This window comes from Pteropus alecto, unplaced genomic scaffold (assembly GCF_000325575.1).
Source record: "Pteropus alecto unplaced genomic scaffold, ASM32557v1 scaffold6406, whole genome shotgun sequence".
Taxonomy (NCBI): domain Eukaryota; kingdom Metazoa; phylum Chordata; class Mammalia; order Chiroptera; family Pteropodidae; genus Pteropus; species Pteropus alecto.
In genome coordinates, this window is record NW_006438673.1 from 18,390 (window position 1) to 34,517 (window position 16,128).

A 16,128-nucleotide genomic window follows, 5' to 3' on the forward strand; every position below is an offset into this window, starting at 1 on the left:
TCTAATTTTCAGTGCTCTGGAAACCGCTACATATAATAAATCTCTGCCAGAAAACAATGCATTCTGATATTTTTGAACAGGGAATATCCTTATATATGCAGTACAGATATGGCCATAGGGTAAGTTTTCAGTAGCTGTCCCAGGGATCATTTTCCTGGAAGCAGATATATATTACTGAATAAAAAGTATCCGATATTTAGTAAGTATCAATGTAGTAGGTCTCAGTGTCTAAGTGAGATGCTTGCCACCATGCCCATGGTTTTCTTCTTGAATGTAGCAGTTATTTCAGAGGTTACTGGTAGAAATTTCTAAATCTCTTTACTCAATCATGAATTCCTACATATAATCTTTGTTTCTGCATATCCCACTACTAAACTACGGAGTACATATTGAGCTCCTCAGAATGTATTTTCCCCTCTTCCTCAACTGCTTCTTCTAGCAATCTGTATTGTGACCCATAACCTTTTCAGAAAAGCGAATTCTCTTCAGGGATTGCCACAGTGAAGCTTGCATCTCTACAATAATAATTTAATAATTCTAAGTACTAGTTGGCATAGGCTAAATAATATCCCCATCCCAAAATATATCTACATCCTATTCTAAATCCAGTAACCTGTGAATGCTACCTTATAAGATCAAATGGACTTCACAAATATGAATGAACTCAGGGTCTAGAGAGCGGAAGATTATTGTGGATTATCCCATGGGCCAGATAACCCAGGACGATGTGATCACAATAGTCCTTATATGAGGAATGTGGGAGGGCCAAAACCAGAGGAGAAGGTGATATGATGACAAAAGCTGAGATTGAGTGATGTTCTTTGAAGATGGAGAAATACAGGTGGCCACAAGCCAAGGAATACAGATGGCCACCAGAAGTTTAAAAAGTTAAGGACACAGATTTTTCCTCGACCTCCAAAAAGAACCAGCCCTGCTGATCACACCTTGGTTTTAGCCAATGAAACAGATTCTGGACATTTGACCTCCAGCACTATAAAAGAATACATTTTTGTGATTTTAAGCTACTCAGTTTGTGCTAATTTGTTACAGCAGCAGTAGGAAACCAACACAAAAGAATTCGTGTTTATGATAGAAAATCTTGTAAAGATGTCAAGCAGCAAATGGAAATAACCATAAGCAAATTATAGTTAACATGTTGGTGTATTTTCCCCTAGATATATCCCTATCAACATGGAGATTCATCTGCACACACACAAGCATAAAATACATATATGCACACAGAATCGCACTCTTATTATCCTGTATTGTGCTCTCTTCATGTAATAATTTTATAATTTCCAAAAAACATTAATTTTACAACATGATATTCTCTCTATTTATGTAGCATAATTCATTTAACCAATTTCTTATTATAGACCAATACTATTTTTTAAAAGCAATTTCCTGTATTGATATATGTATATATTTATATAGCATCAGATATTATTTTTATCCCTATATTACATAATATTGAAATAAAAACCATCATAAATCATTGTCCACATCTGATTATTTGCTAAGGTTCATTCCTAGAAGTAGAGTTGCTAGTTTAAAAGCTATGTACATTTTTAATGATTTGATAAAAATTTGTCTTCAAAAGCATTTTCTAATTTATAAATTGCCAAGCAGTACCTTAGACCATCCATATTACCAACCATTCTAATTGTTTCTCATTTCAGTAAATCATTTTTAAAAGAAAATGGTTTACTATTACTATTATTTTTGAAATTTTATTATTATACAGGTTGAACAATTGTTTATTATTGGTAGTTTGTACTTTTTAGTGTGTGTGAAATTCTATTCATCATCTCTGTTTTACCACTGGGGTATTTTTTATTGATTTGTAAAAGTGCTTTTTGTAATTATAATAATGACAATTGTATGCAACATTGTTGGAACATATTATATACCACATACTCTTCCCTTTAAATTTCCTTATCATGATTTTGAACGTATATTTCTGATTTTATACTTTTAACACCTAATGTAAGAAGACTACTCACTTTTTTGTACTTTATATTATACTTTCTTTCACATTAAGCTCTGAAAACCATTGAAATATGTTTCTTTATAAATATGAAGAATTAATTGGTCCATTTTCATTTGTTTGATTCCTTTCTCAAGAAGCATGGTATTGTTTTATTCTTCCTCTTCCTTTTCCCTTCCTTTTCTGAACAATTTAGTTTTAAAGACATTGATAGGGTCAAGAAAGGTAGACATCTGCTATGCAGTGAGGCTATAAAGTGGAGGCTCCAGTGATCCAAGCAGCGTATCTGAGCTCAAGAAGAATGAGGAGGATGAATGTGCAAAAGGGCTTCCCAGAGGAGGGTGGTGGAGCCTGAGCAGTCTGGTGTGGTTAGGCAGAGTGTCAGTGAGGTAAGGAGAGCGACTATGTAGATGTGCTGCTCATCACGGACTATCGGAGCCCAGGCTGGGTAAAGAGGGCTTTTGCATGTCGGGATACCCCTCCTGGGGATGTCAGAGTACAGATGAAGTGAGGAGAGTGGCAGATAGACACAGACTGTCAGAACCCTAGGGGCATGAAGAGGGTCCTGAAGAGGAGTTGGCAGCAGCAATAGTAGATTTGTTACAAGTTAATCGCATCAGTAAATTAAGGAAAAGGGGGTCAGTTATGTCAGTCAATATTAGAGAAAGGAGCTACAAACACCAAGGGAAAAACTAGTATGAATTCTGCACTGGTCAATTGGCTTGAGGTGTCAGGACATGCTCATGGGTTTCAGATATAGGTAGACTGAGAAATGAATATAGAGTAGATGATACATGTGAATACACTGATGAATCTCTGCAACTCCTTCTATTGATAGAAAGCAACTGGGGTTAGCAATAAATAGTCATGAGAGCACCTAGCACCCAATTCTTGTTTCCACTAAAAGGAAAACGGTTACCTTAAATAAAAGTCTATTCCACAGCTAAAGCAGAGAAAGTACAAGATGAGCCCAGAATATATCATTGTGTCAGAAAGTAAAGAAGTGCTCAAAGGATGATAGGGACATATGAAAGGGACACAGAATCCCTTTGAAAAGGGCTCCCACTGGACAATCTGAGATAATTTGAGCATGAAAACTGTGGGTCCCAAGACTAGCTGTGATCCAGGCTCACAGCTAAGGAAAAAACTCCAGATTTAGAATGTTACATTAATGTAGTAAGGTGCCTGTGCCTCACTTATGAGTATGATTCAGCTTATTGTATTACGCATGTGTAGCGGAATGCCACTATTGTCTCTGACATATATAAAGCCCATGCAGTCCCTTAGTACAGAGGTGCGCTACCCACAAAAAAGTTGGCGCCTGCCATTTCATTCTAATGTTGGCTCCTCGTGCATTCTTTCTACTTGGCCTGTCACCACCAAAACCTTCTCTTCTTGATCAGCTGGGCTCTGACAAAAACAAATATTAAAAAATTATAACCACTGAATAAAGTAGAGACTCATGAATCCATACCAATATAAATGAAGAAATCGAAAGTTTAATGAGGGACAGGGTATTTTGTATCATTCCAAAGTAACTTCCCATATGATATTTATCAATTGCAAGTGGAAAAGTAACGTTAGTATGGAGCAGCCTTGTCGACACCACTTTAGTCAACTGAACAAAGATAAATATTACTAGTAACAGGACGAAGGAAAATGTACATCGGATAGAAAGTAGATGTAATGAGAACACAAGAATTATTACTGAAATATTCCAGCAAAAGAATCATAACTTGATCATAATAAAAGGAAATGACAGATACACCCAAAGTAACAGATATTCTATAAAACAATTGATATATAATTTTTAAAAGTGTCAAGATATAAAATACAAGGGGAAAATAAGGAACACCTCCAACCTGAAGGAAGATAAAGAAACTCGACAAGTAAATGAAACATGCAAAACTGAATGAAATTCTTTCGCCAAGTGAAGAAACTTGACTGGGGTCAAAAGATCAGATCACAGTTAATTTCCTGATTTTGTCTGTTTTCAGGAAATACAATAGTAATCTGAAAATAATAATTTTATATTTTCCTCCTTTAAAATTTTTCATGTCCTATTCCACTGGCAAGAACTTTTTAGAAGCTTTTTTTTTCCTTAAATATTCATAAAAATAGAAGGCATTTTAAACTATTTATAATTTTAATGAGATTATCTCTCATGTTTGTACCTGTGAGAACAACACTGTTGGTTTCATACTAAGAATGTACCTTATTCCTAGATTGATATACTTGTATTATAAAAGACAAGCTGTTATTCTGTATCTATTGAGATTAATGTATGGTTTTTCTGCTTTGACCTATTTGATATGAGCATATTTACTTTTGGTAAATAATTCATACATCCCTGAAATAGATCTTAACTTGGTTGCAGGTAATTAATAGTTAAATATACTGTTGAAATAGGTTTACTAATATTTACTCACAATTTTTCACCTGTATGTGAGAAACTTATCTGTATTTTTTCATCATGCTTTTTACTCAATGTTTTAGTATGAGACAATGCTAACAAAACAAGATTTATGACAACGCAGTTTTCTCTGTTGAAACAATAGATATGTTTCTCAATTATATTCTTGATGTATTTCAAAATTATTAGTTTATAGTTTTAGTTTCAACAATCATTTTCTCTGCATACCTTAGATTAAAGGTCAGCAAACTTTTTCTTTAAATGGCCATATAGTAAAGAGCTATCTGGCTTTGCAGGCCAAATGGTCTGTCTCTGTTACAATTACTCAACTCTGCCTTTATAGTATTAAAGCAGCCATAGTGAAATAAATGAAGGAGCATGGCTATTTCCAATAAAACCTTATTTATCAAGACAGATGGTCAGCTGAAATTGGGCCCTGAGCTACAGTTTGCTAACTCCTGCTTTATTTTAGATATTCTTTTTGTAACTTCTTAAATAAAATGTTAAAGGTTAAGTTTTTGCTTTTTTTTCTTTAATATTTAAAGCATATAGAAACATTTATTTTCTTCTGGGTACAACTTTGGAAATCTCTCATAAATTTTGATATGTAATGTTCTTACCACTGACATTTTTCTGAATATTATGTAATTTAATTTACTTTTAAGAATTATTTAGGAAAGCTGTTAGTTTCTTTTTTCTAATGTTAGAAAATGAAAAAAAGCTTTGGAAATAGGGCCATAGGTAAAAATAAATAAGGGAACACAACTCAGTGGCACTTTAGTAGTAGCAAGTGCACATGCCATTCAATACAATTGTGACAGGCTCAGGAATTTAACTTGTTGTCTTATGCTGCCAGAACTACAGCTATTTGGATGCATAGTGGCCAGAACGAATCACAGAATAGAGGATGTTAACTATATAGAAAAGCAGTGAATGATGTCAGTGGAATGGCTACAGAGAATGGCTTTAGATTTAAAAATTCTCTGAAAGAACAGGAAATAAAATAGAAAGGACAATCATAACACAATCCTGCAAAACTCAGGAGAGGGACAAGTTATTGAGTATTGTTCATTTTATTTTCTTATTATATTCTTTTCATATTATGGTCAGAGAATGTATCCTCCAAAATGGCTGCATTTTGCAAGGCTTCGGAGCTTCCATTGTAACTAAATATATAATCAACTTTTGACAAGTGTTTTATGAGTGTTAAAGAGAAATGCTAAATCTCTGAAGGACACTGGTTTATTAATTAATTTATTTATATGTTCTTGATAGTTCCAGGACCATAAAAAATACATTCATTCTCCACAAGTACTATATTCTTTCTAACTTCTCTTGGACTTCTACTAACTACATATTTTGATTATTTTACGTATTTTCATGTTGGTTATTCATATACAAAGGAACCAGAATTTCATATTTTCTTTGAATATTATAACCATCATCAATAATACAGTATGAAATTTTTGTCTGGGAGGGAGAGAATCACCAGCACTCATGTAATCATGTTACCTTAAATTTAATAGATAATCTCTCTTTCTGCCATAAACTCATGGCAGTTTCATGGACTATAAGTTTTTTTTAACTTCCGAGTGGAATTTCCAAGGCAGAAATTTCATTATTGTTTTTTGATGAAATATTCTCAGTAAGATTTACAGACAGAAGACTGACGGCTAGTTTTCAATGAGTCAGGTTCATATTTTGTTTCTTTAGCATTTTCTCTGGTTACATAATCAATAAATAGGGAAGGGGTAGAAATAAGAGCACTGGATATGACTTGGCCTAAAAGCTTGAAAATGCTCTTCTCCTATACACTTCCTCAATTTTACATATGCTATTACTACCATGACCACACAATGGGACAAGAGAGCAAACCAGATGTGCAAAGAAAAACAAATGGTTTTTTTGATGATATACTTTAAAAATACGAATTATCAAGACCCCAGCAGACGCTAGGATAGAAGAGTGAAAATGAATCCAGTTTTGTTTTGTAATTCAAAACAAACCAAAAGGAAACAAACTGTTGGCGTTTTCCTCTCCATAGTATGTAGTTTCACTTACTCAATTACTTTCTATGCCAATGATTCAGACTCAAGTCTCCTCTCAGGATTGTCCTTCTGACTGGAAATCCAAAAAGCTTAGCTGTTATAAGCTTTAGGGATAAGAAATGAGATGGCCTCTGGTTGTAAACTCTATAGCCGCATCACCAATTTAGTAATTCTATCCTCAAATTCTGTGCTAGCTGAATTATGGGGACTGAAGTTGTTATGCCTCTGCCAGACCATATTCTTCTAACCTTCCTGAATGTGAAGATGTCTAGCTCCTAGATTATAATCTCGAGAGACTATGTGTTTTCCTAAGTGTGTACTTATTTTTGTAGCAGCTCAAAAGATACAAAAAAAAAAAAAAAAGTGAGCAGAAAGAGATTAATTCATTGCTATAGCCAAAATTCAAAATAGAGAGAATTTGAAGGTTATAGATTTACTATGTTATTTTATGACATTTTGCTATCAGGCTATTTCTCAATAAAAAAAAAAAATGTTCCCAAACACCTAAACTGAATGTCACTAAGGCTCACTCTCTAAGGTACTATAGTACTGAAGAGCTATGGAATTTCTGAAGCGATAGGCATTCAACAAAGAAAATGCAGCAAGTTATAATGTCCTCTTTTCCTTTTTGGAAAGGTGATTGCAATGAACTTTTCCTCCTTCATGACAGGAAGAGGCAATCAACAGGAAGACTCCCAGATACTAGCATTATGTTCCTATTGCTATCATTAGCTTCCCTAGTCAGTCTGGGGATCTTGGAGGGGTGATGATCCAGAAGTCCAATATATGTTGTACATAAGCAGTAATGCAATAACAGTATCAAGATTTTTTCTTTGTCACGCAATTAAACCTTTTGCCAAGTTAATTCAATTTGCTGCTCTTTTGAGTCCTATGGGGAAAAAATAAAGGAAATATGTTTTCTCTGGTAAATCACAAATTTCACAACACATTTCTTCATACAAGCTCCTTGTTCTCCTATTTTGATATATTAAATATCCAGCAACGAATTTCTGGGATCATAAATCTATGGTGATAAAATTAATCCTATTGCTGAAGACAAATAAATATTTTATTGCAGTTTTATGAGCTTTTGTTCCCTCTTCACTTGCAAGTAGATGCTGTTTAGTGGTATAAAGATGTTGAGCTTCCGTAAAATGTATTAGAAACAATATAGCAGTAATAGAATTCATACCTACAAAACTGTTGTGCACCCTTAAGATTGAAAACTCAAGCATATCTTGTCTCTAAAATTTATAAAGAATAATTTGTCAAGAAAAAATATTCAGTCATTGTATTCAAATCAATTTATATCTTGAAATCTTTTGCATATCAATTGTGAGCACGATTTCTATTATGTAACACATTTTTTTTTTCCTATTGGCTATTAGCAAAAAAAAAAAAAAAAAAAATTGAGTTGTAGGAGAGAGGAAAGGGAAACAAACCGAATACTCACCAAAATGTAATTCTTTTAATTCTCCACAGTGTACAAACCCTACAGGTTAATGGAAGTTTTATGTGGAAATTTTAATGTAAACAGGAATTGTGAGAATTGGGAATGGGGAAAGCTCAAGTATAAAGTGGCTCTCTGATGCCTGCAGAAACTTTAATCTGGTTCAACCAAACCATAAAACCTTTCATTAAAACATAGAAATTTAGTATGGAAAGATCAGCTAGTCTATTCCTTCCCATATGTAAAAAGAAAAAAGGAAATTGATGTTTAGAGATAGAAGATTACCTCCCTTAAAAATATTTTATGCCAGAAAATGAAGCCACACAAAACTAAGACAAGATCTGATTTTGTGACTGTCAATCCCTTAAATTCAGTTCCTTTTCTATCATAATGAATCAATTTCTAAACATTATATAAAAAATTTTGCTAATTTGAATCAGGCAAAAGTCTATAGGAGTGCTATCCAATGAGTGCTCCAGTCTACTATGCTCAATATGAATCTTAGCCTTTGGTCATTTCTGCAATATGGTTTTGCTCAGAATATTGCTTAGTGCTCTCCTGGGCCCATACTTTCAATCTAGTCACATCCAATTCTTAAACTAATCCCTATCTTCCCCAAACTCATATTCTGTGGACAGAGAGGCATAATTAGAGAAAGGAGTATTAAAAAACACTTTTATTTCTGGCAGAAAGTAATGTGTATATGCCAACTTCACTTACATCCTGGTAAATTGCAAAGAATACTGAAATACTTTGAAAAGTACCCACCAAGTAGATGAGAGCTATGAGTATAATAATGGGTAGAGGAAAAATTGAACAGGGTATGGAACTTCCACTCTCAGCCAAGACAAAACAACATGGACCTGATAAGCCTTCCTGTCTGAAACATATGGGCAAAGAAGAAAGGAAAAATATACAAACCAAAAGTTTTTGAGACACTGGATATCAAGCAATGAAGGAGAATAATCCTTCGAGATAGGACACAAATAAGATGAGCCCTAGAATTGCCCCAGCTTACTAACTTTATAAAAACTCTAGGCTGTAATTCAGGAAGAGAGAACCCAGACATAGCCCAGGATACCTGTTAAGTTGACAAGGTGGAGTTGAGAGTCTGGGGAGAAGATGGCTAGAGTTCCCAGACAAGAATATAAGAGAGGAGAGAGTCCCACAGAAAGAGAACTCCTTAATAAGAACTGTTAATAAGAATCCTAATTTTTAATGGCTAGATTCATTATACGAGCTAAGTTCTGCATTGCCTAGCCTCTTCCTGAGCTAGGTATGGCTATGTGGCTGTTTTGACCAATGCAATGTAAAAAAAAAAAAAAAAAAATGCTACATAAGGAACTTAACAGAAAAGGTAAACTTTCTCCTCTTGGCTAGAAGGGGAGTGCAGTAGATCAAGTTTGAGCAGTCTTATGGGACAATGAAGCTAATATGGAAGCCATAGGACCTGAGCTTTTGTCTTTTGCCCACACTAATGGTCTGCAGAGATATCTATAGTCCTGTTAGAATTTCAGTTATTGGTTAAGACAGATGACCAAGATCATATCACTTAATTTAATACTGTGCTCTAGTCACATCTGGTAGCTCTCTTCCCTTCTACACACCCTTGATTCACAACCCTGGGCCCATTGAGATTATTCTGTTGCTCCTACAACTATATGTTAGGGTATGGGAAATTCGTTGGATAGGTAGAAAGCGTAGACAAAAAAAAAAGCATTTTTATTATCGAAATCTGCTGTCTCTGTAGGATCTAACCAGACATTGGGGTATAAGTCTATCGGGATTTTCTGCCTCTCCATTCCACCTTTCTAGTAATCAGTCAGCCTATGTAGATGGCACAGATCTACATTGTGGGGCTCACTAATGTTGAATTATTCTGTCTCTCCTTTTTCTTGGAGTGGGAAGCAAGAAGTTTTGTTCTTACTAAAGTATGCTCCAAAATATTCTGTCTATGCCTTGAGTACTTCTTATTTCATTAAGGATCTAGAATTTTTTAAATCAAAAGTCAGGAAGAGACAACCCTTTAACCCCAGTTTTTATTGTTAAATCCCTTCCTTGATTCACTGACCAGAGAAAAGACTAGCTGAATCAAATTAAAAAATAAAATTGGATGTTTCAGGAGAAACTAATCATTGAAGATATCAAAATATTACTCAACTGCAAGATTTAAGGATCCTCAAGCTTTCCTCTTGGTTTTCGAGCCACTGGGTGTTCTGATCTGAGGAAAAAATGATTAACAACTTTGGCAGGTTTCTTATTTTATTTTATTTTTTAAGAAAGTATTCCCTATTGTTTCCTAATAGAAAAAATGATTTGTAATAAATTCTCAGCTTTTTCTACAAGAGAATGTTGCCCTTTCTGCCCTCGTGGTGCTGACTTTCGGACATACTAAATGTGGCATGCAGCAATCAAGTATAGATCATATAAAAAAAGCAGAGAATGACAATGTACAACTGAAGCCTATGCAAACTGGGTAAAACCACAACATTCTATGAATGCCCAAAAGATGAACAGAGCATGTCAGAGACATTTAGGGAGCTTTGGATTCTTCATACAGGACTGGAAACTCTGAAGAGAGCTAAGGAAAAACAGGTCTTATAAATCACTATTTTAAAAGGAAACACATGTAAGTAAAGTAGCTCTTACCTTTATTCTTCTTTCTCTTCTAAATTATATTGTTTTTATAGAAAAAGGAACCAACAGAGATTTTACTAGCAGCTACGCTGTCTCTATTATCCCACAATCCTCTTCCTCCAAATAAAAAGGCCATGTGATTTGCCGAATAATTCTAAAGCAATAACAGGAGAATATACTGAAACATTAATTGACATTTCTTAGTCCAAGTTTCCTTGTGCTCATTGTCTTCCCTACTCCCAACGACTGGGCAATAGTGATAGCTTACCATATGCCTTCACCCTTAAGGTAGGCAGGAATAAACAGCCACATTCTTTTTTTCCCCATTATTGAAAACTTGATGAAAGGCAATTTATTGTAAGTAAAAACACTTGTGATTTGCAATGTTTGTGATTTTTGATAGAGAAAGGCATTGTGGGCTTAAGATCCAGAGCCTATGGACTTAACACACAGCTTTCATTTAAAAACAGAACAAAACGAAACAAAATCATAGGATGGAGGATACAGGTTGATGACACGTGAGTTGTTTTCCCACCAGAGGAGAAACACAGAAACATCTCCTGGACTGTAGAAATGAGCTTGAAGAAATTGGAAAATAGGGCTAGAAATTAAAAGTCTGGCTTGTTCTATAATCTCTGTTTATGCCCACATTTACTACCTGCCAATACGGTGGCTGAAACCTCAATTAAGAATGGAAATAAGAAGGCTATGTCTCAATTCCCAACTGGAACTCTTGGAAGAGGTGGCCACCCAACATGAAGTGATCACAATAGATTACAAATGATGATGTATGCTCTGGTATAAATATTTTTTGAAATATAATTAGAGATAGAAAAAGTATTTAAATATAAGGATGCTATAAATAGTGATACATATATAAAAATAATACTAGGTCAGAAGAATTTTTAGATTAGTAATGTCGGGTGTTCTGTGTATACTTTCCCCAGTAAACAACAATAGCTGGTGAAAAGCATTAAAAATTTTAAATCTCCAGAAATTTTCCTTAAGTCATACATCAAATGGAGAAACATTTACTTAAGAAAATCTACTAAACTTGGTAAGAACAGAAAGAATTAGTAACGTTTGAGCCATGACTTGCTTCCTCCCCCTTCCCAGGTCACAGTGAGGGAAGTTCTGCTATAGGCATGTCAAGCTAAGAATATGGGGTTCTGTTTCACCATAGCTCCAAAACTAGAATTATGGTTTCTCCCCAGAAGGGGCTGGCCACCAGTACTTCTCATCCCTGCTTCTCCCAGTTCCATGTTGTAGGAACTCTATTTTATTCAAAATAGCAGAGAAATTGGGGACTCTCTTCTCCACCCAGCACCTTGTCATAGGAAAGAAGTTCTATACTGGGCCATAGACAGCTGAGAATGCTGGGCCCTAATCATCCTTGCCCCAGCTCATGTGTATAGCAAAGGTGCTACAACAGGGTAAGTAAGCTGAAAACACCAGAGGCTACCTTTGTCTAGAACTCTGCTCATAGAACATGGTGTCTCTGTAAGAGAAACTAACTGCTGTCGTTACCCTCAACTCTGGAACAGTAGCATCTGTGTTCTGTCCCAGGGGAAGAGGAAGGCTATAAAAACAAAGAAGTCCACAGTTCTAAGAGTATTCACTTTATATGGAACAGAGTGTGGAGAAGTTCAAGTCTAAGGGCACAGCAGAACACAATGGAAATTTTGGTGGTGAGTAATTAGGACGGGAGCTCGTAGCTCTGTAATAGCACTCAGAAAAGGCGAAACAGCTAGAAGGTTAACAGAAATAATAAAGGAAAGAAACAGCTAAGAAGAACCTTCTTGGGAGTAGAGGAAACCTTAAGATCTGGCCACAAATACTACTCCTGCAAACAGAAGTTATAATAATGTTTCTGTTCAGATGCAATTGGATCAGACTTCGAAGTCATTTAATTACAATGGTGTTGTCAAAAACAATAGAATAATGAGCTAGAAATTAGCAGAAGCTAACTGCTGGGTATGATACCAACACAGGCAGACCAAGCCAGTAGCTTGACAGGGAGTTCATGAAAAGAGACAGTCAAGGAGAACCTGGGAACCTACTCAGTGGGGTAGGAGGAAACAGGGAAACTGTGTATATCCCCAGGGCTATGCTCTTTGAGGAGCCATATCAAAGGTTGCACATTTCAGGAAAAATAGTCTTCATTGAACTAGTTCAGGTAAGTAACTAAAAGAACAAATACATGAAAGAATAAAAAATTTAAAAAATTAGGCTACAACAATGACAGACTCAGGGGTAAGTGACAGTATCAGAGTTACTATAATACATTATAAAAATATCCAGTTTTCAACAAAGATTACAAATTATAAGACAAGCAAATAAATAAGAAGGTGTAACACAGATTTGGGGTTAAAAAAAAAAGGCAACGAAAACTGCCTTTAAGAAAGCCCAAATATTTTTAGCAGCTGGAGAATTTAAAGTAGCGATTATAAATATGTTCAAAGAACTAAAGGAAATGATGCTTAAAGAATTAGAGGAAAGTATGATGATAATGTTTTACCTACTAGAGAATATCAATGGTAAATAGAAATTATTAAATGAACCAAACAAAAATTATGGAGTTCAAAAGTCCAATAACCTAATAACAAAGTTTGTTAGAGGTGCTCAGCAATCAATGGGAGTTGAGAGAAGAATAAATCAGTAACCATGAAGATAGATTGGTAGAGATCATACAATTTGAGATCAGAAAGAAAAAAGAATAAGGAACTATTTGCATTATCATCTCAGTCACTGGCTCAGTTCTCTCAGTGCACTGATTACTTGGAACCATATTTCTGAGTCTTGACCTTGATTATTTCCTGGAATTCGTGGCCACTCTGCCCCATTTACTTGATGAGACTCCTTTACACATAAACACTTCCCTGAATGAAGCTGAATTCATCAAGACCTGGTCACAATGCATAGTAAAAGTCGGTTACTGCTTCTCAGTAGCTAGGTTTATCACCTGCCCTCCATCTCTGTTTCTTTTGTCCAGTTCTGTTGCTGTTGAGAGGTCATAACTTACTTTACAACTCAGCTAGCCCAATATACAATACCTAAAAAATTAATTATGTATCAAAAATATATTCTATAAGCTGAATCTTCTGCTGGCAACTTCTACTTATTTTATCTGATTCAATCTTCATTGCAGACCTATAGTGTAGATATTATTATCTTAGTTTTATGTTGAAAAATCAAAACCTAGAGAAAATACCATTTTTAAAGTCATGTGTTTAACACAACTATGATTACAGCCAGTTCTCTTGACTTTCCATCCAGTACTATTATTAATTAAACATCCTGGCCTCTAAACCGCTTCCATTTAAATCTGAAAAGGATATTCAATCAAAAGTCTATTTCCATTTCATCAGCTTCGGTGACAATAAAAGAATTAATTTATCTCATATGACGATTTTGTGACTCCTCAGGTACTATATAAATTCATCATCAAATGGCTTTTAACCTCTTTTAAATATACCTTTGCTTATTATTTCTTTGCACTTAAAAATAATTAACGGCCATACATTAATAGGCTCATCTTAAAGTGGTACAGAAGGAAGACAGTTATGCAAACTATTAATATATCTGTGGATTCACAAAAATGTAAAATCTTGATGTTTGTATAATGCTGCCTCATTTCCCAGAGAGAAATGGAAACATACATGTACTTATGTTGTTTAAATTAATCAATATAGGTTTAGAAGGCATTCTAGGCGTGGTTAGGGTGTGGGGAAAGCAAGAGCTATAAAACATAGTTTTTGTCTATAAGAAGTTAACAATTTAATTGGGGAGAGGGCATTCAATAACTCAATGAGATGGGCCTGATACAGGTGGTCCAAAGATCACGCTTTGATAAACTTGGCTCTAGGACAGACCAGTCTACTCTTCTATTAAAATCCATATTTCAGTGTCTAATTAACTTGAATCAGGCTCAATGCCTACTTTAGGAATTTTCCCAGGGGTGCTAACAGCCAAAAAGATAATATGATACCTTTAGATATGATACAGCAAAATGGAATATTTGAGTTTGACAAGAATATTGACTTCTTTTTAAAAAGCTCACCATCTTAACCTTACATGCTAGTTCCAAGAGAATGAGGTGTGTAATAAGTGACATTCAATTTCAGAGGTGGGAGAGAAAAGAGGCTCAGCTTAAGTAGAACATTTTGTTTAATTCTCCACAATGATAAACAGTAAAGAACACATTACCCTCTTCATACTCTAAATACCTTGATAAATAAGATGAAAGCCTAAAGATAGAGATAAAAATGTCACCTAATTTAAGAACCCACATAGGCTGACAGTAAAAAGATTGGAAAAAAAAATTCTAAAAGAGAACAGGCAGGAAGAGTAATGGTGGTGGCATATGTTTAGTCTACAAAATAGACTTTAGTCAAAAACTGTCACAAAGAATAAAATGGTAAAAAGGTCAATTCACAAAGAAGATAACAATTATAAATATACACACACTCAGCATCAGCTCATCTAAATATATGCGGCATACATTGATGGAATTGATGGAGAAACAGACAGCAATACAATGATAGTAGGAGAGATTTCAATACCCCACTTTCAATAGTGTATCCAGACAACAGAGTATCAATAAGGAAACAGAACTCTTGAATGTCACTATAGACTAAATAGACCTAAAAGACATACACTGAAAATTCCAACCAAAAGCAGTAAAACACATATTCTTCTTAAGTGCACAAGGAACATTCTCCAGAACAGATCACATGTTAGGTCACAAAACAAGTCTTAAGGAATTTAAGAAGACTGAAATCATACCAAGTACCTTTTCTGACCATAAGTAAAAAGATAAGAGGGAGTACATTAAACTAAAAATGTCTCTGTGCAGCAAAGAAAACAATCAACAGAATAAAAAGGCAACTGACAGAATAAGAGAAAATATTTGCAAACCATATATCTTGTAAGGGGTTAATATTCGCAAACCATATATCTAGTAAGGGGTTAATATCTAGTAAATATATAAGGAACTCCTGCAACTCAAAAGAACAAAAAACACACACAAACACAAATAACTTGAGTTAAAAAATAGTCAAAACACTTGAGTAGAAATTTCCCCACAGAAGATACACAAACAGCCAATAAGCTCAAGAAAAGATGCTCAGTATTACTAATCATCAGGAAGATGCATATTGCAGCATTATTAACAATAGCCAAGAGGTGGAAAGAATATAAATGTCCATTGATAAGCAAAATGAAGAATATACACACAATAGAATATTATTCAGCCTTAAAAAAGAAATCTCATCCTATGCTACAATGTGGATGAAACTGTAAGGCATTACTGAGTGAAATAAGCCATTCACAGAAAGACAAAGCCATAGAAAAAGAAAGTAGAATGGTAGTTGCCACAGTCTGGAGGAAAGGAGCCATGGAGAGTTGCTGTTCATTGGGTATAGAGTTTCAGTCATGCAAGATAAAAAGTTCTAGAGATCTGCTATACAACTATGTGAATATAATAAACAATATTGTACTGCATATTTTAAAATTTGTTGAGTGTAAATTTCATGTTTTATTTCATTTTTATTTTATTCGTTTTATTTTATTGATTTTATATTATTATTTATTT